The 17,297-nt window shown below is 46.6% G+C and overlaps 1 long non-coding RNA gene and 1 pseudogene across 3 annotated transcripts in view; one reads left to right on the top strand and one right to left on the bottom strand.

Annotated features, from left to right (window-relative positions):
• The window catches only part of LOC143644221 (uncharacterized), a 28,845-nt gene that overhangs the window by 8,187 nt on the left and 3,361 nt on the right, over window positions 1–17,297 (bottom strand). For 2 of the 3 annotated variants that reach the window (XR_013156560.1, XR_013156561.1), the window contains exon 2: window positions 5,690–5,859. The exons of the other annotated variant lie outside the window; for it this stretch is intronic. This is a non-coding gene — a long non-coding RNA (uncharacterized LOC143644221). The remainder of the gene's footprint in view (window positions 1–5,689; window positions 5,860–17,297) is intronic. 3 annotated transcript variants of the gene reach the window in all.
• Window positions 9,662–11,090, top strand: LOC143643837 (metastasis-associated protein MTA3 pseudogene; annotated as a pseudogene).

Here is a 17,297-nt window from a genome sequence, read left to right as displayed (position 1 = left end):
CCCGTGATGGACATGGAGTATGCGTGACAAATACACCCAGTGGTGGGCTGATAAAGGCTTAGCAACCAGCTCTCCCAGGGAGGAACGGATGGGATGTATGACTGTATGTGTGGGAATATGTGTGCTTACTCTGAACTCCACTGATACAAAAGCTACAGCTTACAAATAATAGAATATACAGTACTCTGTATTGAAATACTTTACATCCAATTGATTTTCACAGAGGGCTTTGATTCATCCTTGCCTAAACCTTATATCCAACCTCCTATATACTAAATCAACCAATGGTTGTCATTGATGAATGAGTGTAGCTCCAACATGGACATTTGTCGATGTATGTATTTGTGCTGATGAGTAAGATGAAATCAAATCAAAACAATGAAGATGTGTGTCAGAACTTCATCGGGTCATCAGTGGAGTGAGCAACTTCTTTGCTGAATTGTGTATGAGGTTTTGAATATGGAAGAATGCTGCCTCAACCTTTTTTGTGTTATTTCCCATGTAACAGCTACAGGCATGACACACTTTGAAGTTTAATCTGAATCACAAATATTTCCCATCATTTTCTTAAGTCTAGACAGGCACCCAAGAAAATACATCAGTTGAACCCTGATTTGCAGCATTTACTGATTTCAGCAGTGTGTCAATTCTCTTAGTATGGCTGATTTCAGCATGTCACTGAATAGGAAGTTAGGTAGAGAAGCAGAATAGTGCATCGTTATATAGTATTTCCACTGTACAGATATAAGAGACATAACTTCAAGCACATAGATAACAGTAAAATGTAAAATAATTAAGAAATGGTGAGTTTTAATGTATTTTGCCTCTTTTTTAATATACTTTAATTTTAAGTTTATATAGAATAATTTTTTTTGTTGCTGTATGGTGGGGGTCACATTTCACTCTTTCCATGTGATTACTGTAGCACCATTTGTTGAATTTTGGGGGGACAGGGGGTCAGTGCCCAGCCAGGAATCGAACCCGGGTCTCCCACATGGAGGTGAGAATTGTACCACTGAACTACCCTTGCACTCCCATATACAGATTAATTTTTAATAATGGTTGTCCTTTACAACCAACTCACAAATTTCCTGAAAATTTAACAGATGAATCTCTTGAGCGCATATAAACTGGCTCCAGCATACCATTGGATAAACCTTTTCTGTTATCAGCCACTTAAATTTGGGGCAAATTACTACAGTATAATTTAGCCTGTCATGGCTAAGTTAGATAATGATAAAACTTATGGATAAAAACACATCCAGAGTAGAAAGCTAAGGAGTGCTGGTGCCGGTGCTGAGGGTATCACTATTACTATTTTATGTAGGGTGGTGAGAGAAGTCACTGAAAGTTGACATTTGAGCAGTGACCCAAAAGAAGTGAGGCACTGAGCCATGCACATCTCTGAAGGAAGAGCATCTTAGGCAGGGGAACAGCAAGGACAGTGGCCCTGAGGTCGGAGCTTGCTTGGTATGTTTCAGGAAGAGCAAGGAGGCCAGTGTAACTGGTGCAGAGAGCAAGAGATGGGTGAGGGGAAAGGGAAGTAGGAGGAGATAAGTCAGAGAAACTGGTGAGTCAGATCATGTAGGGTTTTGAAGACCATTGTGAGAATTTTGGTTTTTTCTTCAAATGCAATGGAAAGCTAATAGAAGATTTTGAGAAGAGGCCTGACACAATTTGATTTCAGTTTTTTAAAACTGTTGAATGGAGAACAGACCACAAGAGGGCAAGAGCATAAGAAAGGATATGAATTAGGAGTCAATAATCTAGATGGTGCATTTAGATTAAACTGGTTCCAATGGAGGGATGGGCAATGGCCAGAGTCTGGATATAGTGAAAGTAAAGCCAGGATGATTGGATAATGGATTGGATGTGAGATTGAGAAAAGCATCAGGTTGACTTCGAGATTTTTTGTCCTAAACAACTGGAAGGATGGAGTTGAATTTACTTTCCAAAAGGGGAAGACTGAGAGAGAAGCAGATTTGGAGGATGCTGAGTTTGTTCTGGACAGTTTCAGTGTGAGATGCCTGTAAATGCCCAAGGATAGATTTTGAGTAGGCTGTGGGATATTCAAGACTGAGTTTAGAGAGGTCCAGACCAGAGATAAATACAGGAGCCGTCAGCATATAGCTTGCATTTAAAACCCTGAGACTTGGTGAGATTACCAAGACAAGGATTATAGATTCAGAATAAAAGACAACTAAGCACGAACTCAGGAAATCCTGCTATGCCGTTTGCAGCCTCACCTTGAAGGACAAGAGTGGGACAGGCAATGACTCAGTGTCTCTTTCCACAGTACTCCTCCTCTCATTTCCTTGCCAGAACTCACGTCCACCTAGCCTGCTGGCTGGCATGCACTGACACTGCTCTAGGGTCTAGAAGATAGACTTTGACTTGTAGCTAGAAGGAGAAGTCCTGGGATCCCTATGAGTGTTTCCATGGCCACCTACCCCAAGGGAGGGCCCTCCAGGGCTGACCAGGCCACCATTCCACCTTCCTCTCTGGTGGTAGTCAGAAACACTCCAGTGAGGTCACTTGTGAGGACCATTCTGTATGATAGAGCCCCAACCTCATCCTAGCAGGCAGAATGGGGTGCCTCTGAAAATAAGAGGTGGTCCCAAGGTTAAAGTAAGGCTCCCATACAGCCCTAGGGGCCCTGCTCGCACATAAGCTCAGCTTGGATAGCACAAGACGGATAATGAGGGAGCCCTCATTGGATTTTACTTGTTGCCTCCAATCCATTGGCCTCACCCTGGACAGAAGACCTGTCAGAAATGTGAATTCCACCACGCCACTTCCCACCTTCCTCCCCCAGAGACCTTCAGTGGCTCCTAACATCCCTCAGGATAAAATGCAAATCCCTTAACAAGGCTAACAAAATCTGCCTTGGTCTGGCTTTGATTATCTCTGCAATCTCATTCTCATCACCCCACCTTGTCTTCAATGCCCCAGCCCTCCTGAACTATAGATACATGTGGTTCCAAAACGACCCATGTTCTCTCCAACCTCCCAGGATGCATACAGACTGTTTAACTGGAATCGTTAAACATTTCTTAGTGATAGACAGCTGATGGTGGCTTTACAGTAAATTTTCACAATTCTAGCAAGGTTTCCTGGCTTCAGGCTTAGTTGGGACAAAGGAAGCACAGTCGTTTCTCTCCAGCCATAGAGACCCAGGAGGACACACAGCCTCTCTGACATTCCCTGCACATTTTCATGGGAGCCCATATCTGCTTGTCAGCTCAGGTTGTAGGTCAGGGGCAGCCTGCTGAGCACCTGGGCTCTTGAGGGAGGCAGGATGGTGACTGTGGATGGTGGGGCCAGTAGCAATGGCAGCAGAGGTCATCAGAGAGACAAGGCTAGAACTCTGCACACCGTTCAGGAAAATACTCTATTTCAAAGGCAAAGCATCATCAGGTCCAGCACTTTCCACTAAGTTCTTTATTCAAAGAATATCCCAGAAAACTTGTATGCAGAAGCTTGGCAGTGTGGCAGCAGGCACTTATGCTACGGCAACTGGCAGGGGCTAAGTTGTATGCAGAACAACGCTTTAGAGTTTATTTCTCTTTGCCTTCTCTCTACAAGGCTGATTTGCTCCCAAATAATACTAAAGTTACAAAAGGAAGAGTGAGACAATGTCTGCCTTCCCTATTAGATGCAGCAGTGTGACAAGAGTAATTCTAAAGCACGGAAGATGGGTAGAGATACATGTGGACATAGAAAACACTCAGGCTCTGTTTTTCTGTCCTCCCAACTAAATTCTTCTACAAGGCTCTAGAATTCCATAACTTCCCTTCACTTCTACCTTCATCAACACCTGTCTACTTTCCCCTTTCCTGCCTGGTTCTTCCCTGGAGACTGATTCCTGGAGACTGCCACTCGTTCTGCACCCCAAGTACCCTGGGATCTGAGGCAAATTCAGACTCATTCCCTCACCCCACCTTGTCATCTCCCCCTCCACCCCCGGGGCTGATGTTCCTCTGAAGCTCGTGCCCTGGGGTCCTCTGAGCTTCCCTGCCATGGACTGACCCCTCACTATGCTCCTTATTTGCGGAAGACCTTGGCTTTTGGTCACCCTGGGTGACTTTGGTGTTGTATGTCAGCACTGCAGCCCCTCGGCTTGACCTCCTCATCTCTAGTGACCTTTTCTTTCACTCCTCTTAAGCTCTCATATCCCTCAGTCAAACCCGGAATTATCACCCCAGCCATTCCAGCCTTGAATCAGAAATTCAGATGTCCCACTCTAGAGCGCCCCTCCACCCAGCCAGCTCCCTCACTCCGTCACTCCCAACGTATCAGTTCTTGGTCCTTACTGAGACCCCTCGACTTACCGACTCCTAGATTTTACCCAGGTACCTCCCTCACAGCCAGCTTCACCTTCCTGGTCCTCACTGATATGGGAACCCCCTTGCTTCTGTGTTCTCACGTTGCATCTGTTCCACAAAACTCTAGCCTTGGAAGACTGTCCGGCTGCCGTCTCTCTGCTCCCACCCGGGCAACTGAGTGTTCTTAGAGAAAATCCACACAACCAGGCACATTAGCACCAACAGTCAATCAGGAAGGCTCTCGCCACTCTCCCAGCTCTGCCTGACAAGCCCGCTAATATTTCTCACACGACCCATTCATATTCTCCTCTATAAAAATGTCTTCACTTTCCCCAAACTAATCTCTCTGTCAAGCATCCCTTCCATCTTGGGTTGTGAGCTCATTTCCATGCCCTAAAGGGAAAGTGGCGCTGTCAGAAAGGAACAGCATAGCATCAGTTCTCCACACCAGATCTTCAAACCTGCCTGCATCCGCGTCGTGCTTTCCTCCTTTGTGACTGTTACAGCAGAACCAGCCTCTCCCCTTCTAAAGCCAACCCCTTCCCCTGGGCCTGTCACTCCTGCTTTCGTGGGACCTTTCCTCAACCATTCAATGTCCCTTCAACAAGGGGCCCGGAACCAACTCCAGGTGCTGGGGGGACAAAAACATGCTCGCCGGGAGCTTCCACTCAAATAAACACCACAGGCCAATGATAATATGTGCTGGGAAGAAACACAACAAAGTAAGGGGGCTACAGAGTCAGGGAGGAGAAGCCACCATTTTATATAGGGCAATCAGAGAAGACACTCCGAGGAGATGCCCTTTAAGCAAAGACCTAAAAAAAAAAAAAGAGCAAATGTCCCAGGTACTTCAGGCTTTTCTCTGCTGGCTGCTCCCCTTCGCGCCTGTGCGAGAAGGACTCTCATGTGGACATGAATTGAACGTTTTCTCTAATATTGAACTTAATTTCTCCTCCTATCTCCCACTCCACAAGGGGATAGAAATTTAACCTCCATGAAATCAGGGTCCCAATCTCCTTGGCGTGGCTGGGGAGGCCCCTAATTCCTTCTCAAAGCCCTTTCCACGCTCCCTCCACACTCCATGTTCTGGAAATAGTGACAGAATTGCATTTCCTCAAATATTCCACGCTCTTGCTCACCTCGGGGCCCCTCTACATACCAAAGTGCTGCTTGCCTCGTCTGGAGCATTCTCTATTCTCTACACCCACCCCCAAAGCCCATGCAAATCCTCAACTCTTAAGCCATCTTTGGATCTCAGCTTAAGTATCTCTTGATTGATCAGATAAGGCTTTTCTGACACCTGATCTAGCTTGCCTGCTCTTGGAGTATCTTCTATCCAGAAATTACATGTAACTGGTACTCACTGGAATGGTCAGATCAGGTTGTTAAGATACTGAAATGCTTCTTTAAGTATCTGTTGCCTCCAGCCTCTCAATGCCCCAGACCCCACATGGGATCATTCCCGTGGGCTCACATCCCACCACCACGTGGTCGCACCTGGCCCAGAAGAGGGTCTCTAGAATTCAGCTGGTATCTGTGGACAACAGCAGGTAAAATATTTTAGCGTACTCTCTGGTTATATACTGGGGCTCCACGCTTCGTTTACTGTTTAATGTTCTTCTTTCCCATTGAATTTCATCCCTTCTGAGGGCAGTTTCTGTGTCTGCCTTATTCATTGCTTTATCCCAGCACCTTCTACAGCATCTGCCACTAAGGGGCTGGATATTTACTATCCTTATGAATGACTGAGTGAATGCGCACGTGAACGAAGTGATCATATAGAAGCACAGCAGCCACGGTTACCTGCCCATGTTCATCGTCTGTGTGCATGTACGTGTGCGCGTGTGTGAGTGTGCAGACAGTGTCCCTGACCAGGGAAGATGCCTTTGGGCTAAAGCCGCAGGTCAGCGCCCCTGCCCAGTCTCATGGAGGAAGGCCCCACTAGGGGCAGTGATGGGGTGCTGTGAGCAGAGCTCATGCCTGGCTGGGGATGGATTCTGCCTGACCTCGTTTCACCCCAGGCTCAGGGACAATGTCCAGCCTGTGAGCGCCTCTGCGGGAAGACTTGGCTTAGGGGGACTCGAGTGCCTGGAACACTGCAGATGGGCATCTCTCTGTGCCTGTTGCTCAAAGCCACAGCTATTTGATGGACATCTAACCAAGGACTCCACCCCCACCCCGGGGAAGGCAGGGAAGCAGGAGAGAAGGAAACCGCAGACGGGGCTGGGGTGGTGTGGTCTGTAAAGGGTCTCTGCCCCCTAGCTCTAGGTGCCAGTGGTTTGGCCTCCGGGGACAGCTGTGCCCTTTCCTATTCCTGAGCTTGGCTGTCAACAAGTTCACCCGCAGGGTCTGTCTGTTAAGGGCGTTTCGGGCCATTGGAAACGAGGTGGTGAACGTCAGCAAAGCTCTCGCGGGCTGGCCAGTGAGGGATCCTTCCCAGCCAGCCTCAGGAGCTGGAAGCCCAGGGAGGCAAGAGAGGGGGTGTCGTGGGCAGCCTCCGCCTGCCACCCGGCGCGCCGGGGAGCTTGCCACACCCCGCCAAGCTCCTCCATCTCCTTACACGAGGCTTTGCAGTCTCCCGGGGCACTTGTTTAACTGCCGCTTCCTGGATCTCAGCCCCAAGAGGGGGAGTCCCACGTAGGTGGTCCTTGATGCACACGTGGAGAAACCCCCGCGGGCAGGGGCCCGGGGAGCACCTTCACCCTGCATCGCATGTGCAGGAAACGCGGCTCCGGGAGGCTCCACCACGCCACGCCAACATGCAGCGCCGCACTTCCCAAGGCTCAGCACGTGGCACACACACACACTCACTCACACACACACACACACACACACACACGTGCTAGGAGGCAAGGGACAGCGGCCCAAAGTAGCTCAGTGGTTTGAGGAGGAATGCAGATGAGATGATGTAATATCCTAGGGGCAGATGTAAATTCCTGGGCTCCCTCTGAAAATGAAACTACCCAACCTGTGCTGAATGAACAGGTCTTAGCAGTAAAACGTACTTTAGACAGAAAAAAGAAAAGACTGTGGGGTTTAAATTGGCTGTAAACTCAATATGGGAGGCAATGCAGTGTAGACATTCAAAATTGTTTAAGATATTGGGCCACACGGGTGTATTCAAAAATAACACTTATATAGCACTTATGGGGGTCTTAAGCAGCACCGATAGTTTTATTTTTATTTTACATTTCTATAACACTGTCAGGCACTGTTCTAAGGTCTTTACAAATATTTATTCATTGATCCTACCAAAGTTTCACACACTAAGTTTACTTTTCAGAAACCTAAAACTTTCAGATTGTTCCTAGGCCAAACAAGTCCTGAAACCCAGAACTGCCAGTTTCTCCAAGAACATCAACCTGTTCTGTCCTCCTATCCCATATTGCTGACACCCCTTTTCAACACACAAAAAAAGTTAAAATGGGCAAAGCCCAAATATCCCTAAAGTTTGGAGAAGGATCGAAGGAGAAGGAAGAATCATAAGAAAATAGGATTTATCAAATGAGTAGGACTGCAGAATCATTATACTGATATTTCTTTTAGTCTCCAGTGCCTTCAAGCAGCTAGAAGGAAAAATCTGAAATTGTGAAACTGTAACCCATACCAAACTTTGCAATTTGTTATCTAACCACTTGTTAAAACATTCTTTGAATTTACCGCTTTTTTGTATATATGTTATATTTCACAATAAGAAATGTTTTTTAAAATCTACTCATTCCATTCTATGATAGTGTTATGAGATAGATGTCATTATTAACCCCAATTTACAGATGAGACAGCTGCAGCACAGAGAGGTTTGGTAACTTGCCCCAGGTCACACAGCTAGTAAGAAGTAGAGCCAGAATTTGAACACAGTCATAATGTATCTGTAATGAGGAATCTGGAGCCCCCGGTTCTGACCTGCCCTGGACAGGCCACCCTTGTGGTGTGGCATTTATACCTGGTGTCACACCTCAGGAGAAGCTCTGGCCAGTGGGGCTTGACCAAGGCAGAAGTACTACAAGGAGAAGATATGTAAAACCAAGTCAAAGAACAACGTCTGGGGGAGCCAGGTATGTTTCATTTAGGGAAGAAACCCTGGGAGCAGGGTGGGAGAGAAGTGGGCAGAATCCAGGAGACTTCAGGTGGCTGTCTCCACATATTTGAAGGGCTGTCACTTAGAAAAAAAGAATGAACTTAATATGCAATGCTCCTGAGGACTCAAATAGGACCAAAGTTATAGGGAAATGACTGCTATATAGACCCAAGGGAGACTATTCCACGCCAGAGCAGTTCTAAAAATGGAGCAGGCTACTGTGGCAGCGAGGAGATGTGTGAGCAGAAGCTGGGTGGCCACTCTCCAGGCCAGGTGAGCAGGCCGACACCCTGGAGGCACAGATGACCCTGTTCAGCTCCTTGATTTCTACCATGGCAGCCACCCTGCCCTCCAAGACCCACTCTGACACCTGGAGCACTGCATGTAGAGGAAATGAACTGTCAACATCATCTTAGTCATGGTTCAAATTCACCTCCCGGGGCAGGCAGCCCACAAAGTTCCCTTTGATGGTTAAGAAAGGTCAAAATGCACAGGAGGGGCAGGAGCCAGGCAGTAAGAGCCATCCCAAGAGTTGGGATGCCGAGGAGGAAAGGACCCTAAAGACAGAGGTGATACTTTCCAAAGAGAAGCTGCTTGATGTATTACCCAGGGCTCAACCACACTCCAAGAACAAGACAATGTGGCATTTTCATTTACTCACTCATCTGGTATTTACTCAAGTCAAAATATTTATAAAGCACCTACTATGTGTCAGGCAGTGTGCTGGGCAATGGGGGTACAAGGATGAGTATGCCAGGCACCATCCCTGCCCCGATGAAATCAGAGTCCCGCCCACAAGAAAGATCACGGACTGCAGAAAGATCGTATCTTGTGTTAGAATCTAAGCTCTGATGCTTCCATGCTGTGTGATCATGGCAAAAGCACTTAACCTCTCTGAATGTCTGCCCCATCCATAAAATGAGGATTCCTACCTTATAGTTTTTGAGAATTTAAAGAAGCCTAGCACTTGATACGTGATAAATCAAGATTAGTACTTACGTTAGTCAGGATTTTAAGCTGTAAGTAGCAGAAGCTGATTCTGGCTGGTTAAACCAAGAAAGGAGTTTATTAAAAAGAATAATGGGTCTGCAAGCAGGTGGGTAGACATGGCAACCAAACATGTACTGGGTCAGAGCCCCCAAGAAAGTGGCTTGGTAGGGCCAGGGAATTGCAGCCAGAGGTAAGTAGTTGAGTTCTGCCTGGAAGTTTTCTCTGCTGTTTGCTCCTATCCAACTTCTGTAGAAGAGAAAAATAAAATTATGCCTACTTTGAGAATTTCTCCAGCAAGCCATACCTAATCAAAAAGATAGAAGAACACAATAAGACTGCAAGTAGCAACATGGAAGCAAAGAAGTGTGCTTTTATGGAAGACAAGATATTTCAACACGCTTACAATGCTTGCCTGCCAAAGAAACTGAAGAAGAATCAGAAACAACCACCAAGGCCGACTTGACTGATAAATAGAAACATCAGCTGAAACACAGGGAACTCTTTTTGTCACACCAGAATGAATCTCTGACTGCAACACATATCAGGGGAAAATGCGCTGCTGTCCTCCTGAATGAGACGGAGTCAGTGCTGTTGTATCTTAATAAAGAGGATACCTTTTTCTACTCGTTGGTTTATGACCCCTCTGCTGAAATACTATTAGGTAACAGAGTGGGACTTAGATATCAGGCAGACCTTGCAGAAGTGCTCTGAGAAGGAGCATCAGATGCCAGAGAACAATCAAAATTGGAAGCTAAGAAGGAGCATCAGATGCCAGAGAACAGTCAAAATTGGAAGCTAAAGTTTGGGACCCAAATAGCCCACTTGCAGATTGAGAGGCTGACCAGTTTTTGGTTACAGCAGGTGCTGTCGGAGCATTCCTTGGAGCCCTTTTGCCTGCCCCGTTCTGTGAGGCAGCCTAGCTTGCACCTCCAGCTGCAGCCTCCAAGGCATCACCCTGGCCCATGCTGTGGACTCGTTGTATAGCCACAGCTATGATCTGAGCAGTGCCGTTAGTGGTTTAACACTGTTTGGAGGATGTGTTATTTGCAGAGGTGAGATGGAAGAATGGTCAGCCTCGGAAGCACGTTTACTTGAAGAGGCTCTGGAAAAATATGGCAAAGACTTCAACGATAAATGCCAAGACCTCCTCCCCTGGAAGTGATTGACTAGCATCACTGAATATTACACATAGAAAACCACTCACAGATAAGTGCAGCAGAATGCCTAAAAGCAGCAGAAGCTGACAGCAAACTGAAACAAGTATACATCCCAACTTCCAGCAAATCTGCACTGGGAATGGAGTCATGGGAACCACATTCCAGCCCGAATCCCCTCTTAGGGTGAGCCTGTATGAGCTGCTGTGCTACATGAGCTCATCCCAGGGGTGTTCTTGGGGTCCCACCTCATATGCAGTGTAGATTACGTGCAGCTTGTTGGCTATATGAAAGAAATACAGAGGCCTGAAAATGCCCACCCAGTCAGAAGAGGAGACGTTATCACCCAGCCCAACCACAGAGGATCCCTGCATCAGAAAGTCACTTGTCCTGCCGGGCCGTGCAGGCGATGCCAGAAGGAAACTTCCTGCTACTGGAAGTCCAAAGTCTGCAGTGTAGACCTGTCAAGCTTTCTTCCTTCACATTACATATTTCACAAAATCTGCTCACCAGATCTGCAAAAATAACTTCCAGCTACGGTAGGTAGCAGGCAGCAAGATGACCATTCATTCCTATTAATTTTGTTGCCATTAGGGCAGAATACAAAGATGCTTTAAAATGTTTTAATTTAAAACTTATGTGTTATGCTTCTGACCATTTTCTGACTTTCCTTTTCTCTCTCTCTGTTTGCAATACACATAAGTTCTTGTGTACAAAAAAAAAAAAAAAAAAAAAAAAAAAATTGGGTGACCCACACAATGATGGGAGGGCTGGAAAACAGGTCAAACTTCCAAGAAGCAATGCCCACAGCAACGCCGCACCACTGGCTGGAGAGGAAGCCGCCACTGCCCACTGCCCCTGCAGAGCTGCCAACTCTGGGTCAGGAGCTTGCCCTTGCAGCTGCTACTGCCCTGCCTCCAAGAGAAAGCCAGATGCCTCTGCCGTCTCTGCCAGCAAAATGGGTTTGGGAAGAACCCCTCTTCTCAAGCTGCTCTCCCCTCCACAGTGACATCCCGCAGCTGAAGCCTGCCCGGAGGAGCCTGGAGAATGGAGTTCTCGGGCTTCAGTTTTGGGGAGGCAGGACCCAGAAGCTGGAAATCGCTCAAATAGAACAAGGATGCTCAGCTAGTGCTGGGCCGCCACAACACGGCAAACATCCATGGGAGTCCCTTGCCCAGACCGTACCTTAAATGCACACCCAGCCTCTTGCCAGTCCTGCAAACTCCCAGATACCCCTGACTCACAAAAATTTCCCTGCTCCTGCTCCTGCTCCCATCGGCAACCTGGACAGACACTGACGTCCTCTATATGCGTGGATCTGTCCTCCCCCTCGCCCCCACCCCACCATTTCCGGTTTAAGAGAGTCTCAGGCAAGAGGCCTGATGAGAGGAATGGGGACCCTGAGGCTTACAAGAAAATTAGGCCAGTGGGCTTGCCCGGCTGAACCCTGTTGGGAAGGGTCCAGAGCGGGATAAGGCTGCCACCCAGTGGCTAAACTGAGAACTAGAGGAGGACTAGGCTTTCCATCCAGCCAGCCCCATCCACCCACCCCTCCCACCCCGAGACCTAAGAAAGGAGCTCTCCTCCTCCTCTCTGCTCCTGAGCCCAGCTGTCTATGTCGCCTGAACTCTGAAAGGGATAATAATATCTAAAATTGGTTTGGTACCCTACAGTGTACAAAATAATGCCATCATACAGTGTTACTGATTATACAATAATTATTGTGGCAGTAACTCATTAATTGAGGGCTCACTATGCACACGACACTTTAAAGTATCACCTCTTGCCCCTCACAACAGATCTGTAGTGAACAAAAGCACTTGCCCAGTCAGCATCCATTTTCCTTCCTTCTCTTGACAGCATCTCTCTTCTTTAGGAATTCCCCTCCTATGCCTATGATTTTATTGAGACTACAAGCAAAAAGAAGCTTGAATTGCAATGGAACTCGGGAGGAGTTTTGAACTCCCAGGTGCCTCCCGGAGGACAAAGATGACCTGCGGGTAGAAACCTACACACAAGCAGCGGAACAGATCTCAAGGTCATTGGCACGATGGACTATATGGTTTGCGAAGGTATCTCAAAAAATATTTTAAAAAATGAAAAGGTCATTGGTGCCTCTTGCATCCCAGCCAAGTTTGGGACTGGAACTCACTGGAATTCTCAATTCCATGAACCAATATATTCCCCTTTTACTTAAGTCAATGAATGGGATTTTTTTTTTTATTTGAAACCAAAATAGTCCTAGTAATTCCCATCTAATAAAAGAAATTAGTGAGTAGAAATAGGACGGTGCAAGTAAGAGATCCAAACATAGAGAATCATCAAAGTCAAGGTGGTAGGGGGCATTTATTCAATACCATGTGCCCCTCCTCTTCTAGGTGCTGGAGATACAGCAACAATCTGACAAGAGCGGAGGTCTCTGGGCTAACTTTCCAGTGTGGAATGCCACGAGGGTCAAAGTACAGAACGGCAGCTGGTCCCCAGTGCCCAGCAGAGAGCCCAATGGGGTAATGAGATAGACTGCGGTCAGGTGGCTACTCTAGACTGGGCAGTCCGGGGATGGGGTGATGGGCTGCGCTCTGGCAGCTCGGTTCAACCAACAACTACATTTCCCGGAATCCCTTCCTTGTATGGCCACAATTAAAGCTGGCCAAAAGGAGAGCTTGCACAGGGTTTGAAGGAGGACGAGGCCACGTGCATCACTCTCGTAAGGTCTCTGCGCAGTTAGGTGCTGAGGACAAAGGCAGAGGTGCAGAGCGGGCCCAGCTTGGCTCTGCTCTCCTGCCTTCTGAGCCCAGCGTCCCTCTGACTGGCCGTGACTTCAGGCCCCCTGCCAGACGCTTAGCTGTAGGGCACACGCTGGTAACAGCTTCCCGTGGATCTCTCCAAGAAATCCCTTCTCCCCCTTCTCCTTCACGGAAGTGGAGCTTACATTAGGGAGATGGGAGAAGCAATGGACTTGGGCGGAGTCGAGGTCTATGGGGGACAGTGTCCCCAGTTTCTTATGGCTGCCGTAACAATGTACCACGAACTGGGTGGTTTAAAACAGCAGGAGGTTGTTTCACAGTTACAGAGGCCACAAGTCTGAAATTACGGTGTCGGCAGGGCCATGCTTCCTTTTAAGTTTGTGGGGAAGAATCTGTTCCATCCCTGGCTCCTGGTTTCTGGCCGTGGCTTGCCAGTGATTCCTGGGGTGCTCTGCCCGCATCTCACGGCCGTCTCCATTCTCTGTCTGACTCAACATCCAAATGTCCTCTTCTTATGAGGACCCCAGTCATATGGGTTTAAGGGCACGCCGCACTCCAGTATGACCTCAGTTAACGTCCCTCTTTCCATATGTAACGACGTTATCCTCAAATAAGGCCACATTCTGAGTTAGGGGATTAGGGCTTCAACATATAAACAATTCAACCCATAGCAGAGGTAGCTCGATGGAGGGTTTGACAGAAAGAGAGGAATAGGATGACTTCTAGGCTTTTTCCACAGGCAAGAGGTGGAGATTTGTGATGGGAAGGAGCATCTCTAGGGCTGAAAACAAGAACTCTATTTTTGAACATTGTAGTAGGTTGAAAAAAAGTGTCCACAATATTTTGTAGGTTTTGCCAATCCCAATCCCAAACGCACAGAAAAGTTGCAAGTATAGTACAAAGAACTTTCTTTTTCCTGGACCATTGGAAGTAAGCTTCTGATGTGGTGCCCCATCACCTGCTAATATTTTAGTTTTTTCCACAATCAAGGATATTCCCCTACATGGCCCAATCCAAATCAAATCAAAATTAAAAATTAACATTCATGCTGATAAAATTTTGCAGAGAAAGCCCAGGAGACTCCTCAGAGCCAAGAAACCCATACCCCACTTTTTTGCTGAACTCCCTCTTGAGATTTCTCTTGATGCCATTTGAAATTTGAAATCCCCACTAAGACAACTGACTCTCCTTTATGTTTGACCCAATACAAAATAAAAATAAAGTCCAAGTGCTCTATGTTAAAAAAAAAAAAAGACACACCCTCAACCAATCAATAGCAGTCAAACTAAATTCCTTTTTACATCTATAAAAAAAAGTCACTTCCCATCCCTAGAAGCACGATGCTGCTTCAGTTTTTGCAAATGATCCAACCTTTTAGCTTCAGCAAAACTTCTGCTGTTATCAACAAGCTCAGCTCCAATCTGTCTTTCAACAATACAAAATTATTTAATCTGCAGTCATTCAAATTGACCCAACTTTCCTACTAGTGACCTTTAACATGAGAGAAAAATATTTTTTAATTCTAGAAACATACATTTCATTTAGTTTCATAACCTTCTAGTCTCCTTCGATCGAGAAGGTGAGCAATTTTCTGTTTGTCATGATGTTGACATTTTTTAAGAGGATGGGCCATTTATTTTGTAGAGGGCCCCCTGATTTTGGCTTGTCTGAAATTTTTTCATAATTCATTTCAGGGGACAATAGCATCACAAAAGTGGTGGTTTTTCTCAATGTATCCTACAAGATGCCACACAATTCTAATTTTCCTGATATCTACTCTGACCATTTGACTTAAGGTAGTGAGTGCCAATTTCAATTGATGAAAATTTAAGCCAATTCTAGTCCCGCCCACCCCCACCCCCACATAAACCACCCCACCCCATACCAATAGGAAATGAGCTGCAATGTGGCTCCCAGACCCAAGAAAGGAAAAGAAAGGTCTCCAATGCCCATCTCAGATGAGAGGCTGCAGACACAAGTAACCTCAGCAGCGTCGCAGAGCGTGAGCAATAGAAGGGGTCTTGCCAAATATATGACATGTAGTAGGTGCCCAACAAATATTAAATAAATTCACTAAGGGAGAAACACTTGCATGGTCTCTTTCTCGGCCAGCAGCATACCCAGTCCGCCCACACGGGGGCAGTGCTGCTCCATATTTAGCAGAGTTGGCCAGGCACGGCATCTACCTGGCACCAAATGCCCAACTTTCCTTTTCAGGCAGAGAAGTCCCTGATCCACAGAAAAGTTCTAAAGGAGGATGTTGTTGGAATCACCCTCCCTTCTTAATGGATATGCCCCTCTGGCTACAGGAAGGACATATCCATTGCCTTTGGAGGCTCAGACCAGCCTATGAGGGGCTATCCAGCCACAGGACCAAGGAGGTCCTTGCTGAGGACTGTAGGAGTTCAAAGCAGAGCTCCCGTGGGAGGAGTGATGACACACGGGAGACAGGACAGCGACCTGAGGCAGGGTGGGCTGGGGGTGGGGGACCGCACAGCCCCGGGTTCACACCTCAGCTCAGCCTCTGGCAACACACTTAACTTTCCTGATGGTATTTTCTTCTCTGTGAAACGGTAATGAGAACGTCGTGAAGGCTGCTGAAAATGCAGGTTAAATAATACATGTGTCTTAGTTTACCAGCTGCTATAACAAATGCCACAAAATTGGTGCCTTAAAAGCAGGAATTTATGGGTTCACAGTTTTAGAGCCTGGGAGGTTCGCTTCCTCCTGGGGCTGACCGAGTTTTGGCTGGCTGAAAATCCTCAGGTTCCTTGGCTTTCCCATCATAGATGAGGTCCTTTCCTTTCTCTTTCATGTTCTGTGACTTCCAACTTCCTGCTTCTTCCATAGCTTTCTCTCTAAATTTCCAGTAATAAGATTAAGACCATACCTTAACTAAAAATGACAACTTCAAGTGGTCCTATTTACAATGGGTTCACAGCCAGGGGAATGGATTAAAACTAAGAACACAGCTCAATCTACCCCAGACAATAAAAGATTGAGCAGAGGGCCTGCCTCGGTGGCAGTGGCTCGGTGAGGGTCAGTTATTCTCAGTTTTTTTGACATTAACCACAGTGTCATTAATTCAGCACAGGAATCTCAAGAAAGATGTTTGCCTCTAATGGACCCACAGACTAGATCTGTGACTGGATCCTGAAATTACTCCTTCATCTATAGTAAAGTGGGAATTGAAAGAACAAGAAGAGTTGGGGAGTACAAGAGGTGAAATTTCAGCTTTTTCTTTCTTGTTTTGTTCTTAAGTGAAAGGACATATATTGGGGGTGGGAGGATCAAACATGATTTGGGGGGTTTCTTTAGGGATGGAGAGACTGCTAAAGTCCTTCAGCTTCCTGCTCTAAGTCTTAAAGCCAAAGCTATAAAATGAGTTGCAGCCCCAGCATCCAGGGGGGGGTTTTATCCAAAGGGCTCCAGACCCACCTTCTCTACATCCTTTACTTCCAGCAGGCAAAGATAGGACCCCTTTATTCCTCATGCATCTGCCCTCAGAAAAAAGGTTTTATCCTTCTTGATCTCTCTTAAATTTAAAAAGTATGATTAGAGAGGAAAGGCAAAGAGCTAGGATTGTATATACAAATAAATGATAGAGAGTAAAAGAGAAGAAAACTGGCTTACAACAATCTCCAAGTCTCAGATTTACTATACAGTGGAAGGTGATCAAATAGTCTCCAGTTTTTACTGAAGACATAAAGAAAAAGAAAAGCTTAAGCAGCACACAAGGGACTTAGGTCGGCAGCAGTAGCAGTTGTGAAAGTGTGATTCCTAAAGGTTCCCGAAGTGGTATATATTTGAAATGCAAGTCCCTGCTTTTAAAAAGCCGTTTCTCTCTACATGCTTGAAAATGCATGAGAAAGCCGTGACACTGACACAATGTAAATCGCAACCGTCATGAGCTACATAAGCCTGTGCCAGGATCCCCAGCCCTTGTCACTGTTGCAAGTGAAGATCACGTGATGGATCATGTCCCGCTGTGGTTACAAACAAG

The sequence above is a fragment of the Tamandua tetradactyla genome, chromosome 8, assembly GCF_023851605.1.
Source record: "Tamandua tetradactyla isolate mTamTet1 chromosome 8, mTamTet1.pri, whole genome shotgun sequence".
Taxonomy (NCBI): Eukaryota; Metazoa; Chordata; class Mammalia; order Pilosa; family Myrmecophagidae; genus Tamandua; species Tamandua tetradactyla.
The sequence above is the reverse complement of the archived record's forward strand: the minus strand, read 5'-3'. Positions and strand labels throughout refer to the sequence as shown.